Raw genomic sequence first — 1,471 nt, 5'->3', positions numbered from 1 at the left:
AGGCTGCAGTATTGCAACGACACGCTGCCTATACAAACTTGAGGTTTACAAATGCACTGCTAAAATATTAGCTTCTCCATCCTGCACAGATAATTAGATTGCAATCAAACACCAAACACCACAACAAATCCATTTTTAAATTTACTGCTTAGACGAGACAGTGCCCAAAAGGCATATTTTCCAGAGATAACTGGAGAAAGCGATCAGATAGCTGTTTCACTTATTTATGGTTTGGACGTTACTGAGAAGAAAAAAGTAATTTGGTACACTTCTGTGTCAGCATGAGCATAAGATGCTGCCTAAGTGGTGAGTGTTCGCAGTGAGCGATCACCTTTGCAGCGCACTAAACTCGGAGCAAGCATGTATTCAGTCAAGTTCAAAGAATAACCAAGAACATTGATATCATTTTGGTTTTGTTATAGGTTAAAAGTAGTTGAGCATCAGGCTTGACATACTAGCAGCAAAATGTAATTGGCTTCAATCAGCAAAATTGGGATGCCAGAAAATTGAAAAATATAACGCAGAAAAAATAAAAGAAAAAGTGGGACAATTTTTTCTAATAAGCATAAACTCGTTGTTGAAGGAACAGAGGTTAGGCTGATACTAGAGTGATATAAGAAAAATAACAGAAAATGTAACCAAAAAGATCACTGCTGCCATAAATAATATAGGTTATAACCAAAATTTTTAAATTACAATATATACCAACAAGCAAATCGTAACATTAATGCGCTTCTAATTGCTGGCTGAATAGCTGCATTATACATACATTAATGCATTTGCAATCATGAATTTTCACATAATAACATCAACACCACCATGAACACACCACACACCACAGCCGACATCGCTGCCTTTTCGCCTGCTGCACTTCATGCAATATATTAACGGACATTCGATATAAAGTAATCAAGTAGAAGCACAAAGCGATGTTAGGCGAGGGGTCACTACCTGGAGACACACAAACGCACAAATGAGAGAGGGATAGGGCAGAGGAGCCAAGTGCCATGAATTGAAGTGTAGACGAGTAAGACACAATAAAGTGGGCCAGCAGACCAGCAAATTTTGCAAACATGACTTAGATATGTACTAACTCTATCCGACGTAGCACATCCTACACGGTATGACGGAAAGCAGAAGTTTCTACATGATGCAGTCGATGACGCTATTTAACCCTTTCCGTCTCAACCTTCATCATGTACTCTGTCAAATCGGTGGCCCATTGCATTACTTCCCTCTCCCTCCAAACTCCCTACTGTTTTCGTTAATAAATTTCAAACACTATTTTATTCACGCATCCATTCTGTTAAACATTACTTCATTGCGGAATCGTTGCTTAATTTCCACCTTTCTTTCTTTCTTGTTATTACATGCAAACATAAGTTTAAGTAGTTAGAGTTCCTCTACTATCTCCCAGTCCCGCTCCACTCCTGTCTTCGACGTCACTCTCCATTATACAATTGTCAGCAAG

Source organism: Echinococcus granulosus, assembly GCF_000524195.1.
Source record: "Echinococcus granulosus chromosome Unknown EG_S00080, whole genome shotgun sequence".
Classification (NCBI taxonomy): domain Eukaryota; kingdom Metazoa; phylum Platyhelminthes; class Cestoda; order Cyclophyllidea; family Taeniidae; genus Echinococcus; species Echinococcus granulosus.
Note: the sequence above shows the minus strand (reverse complement) of the source record.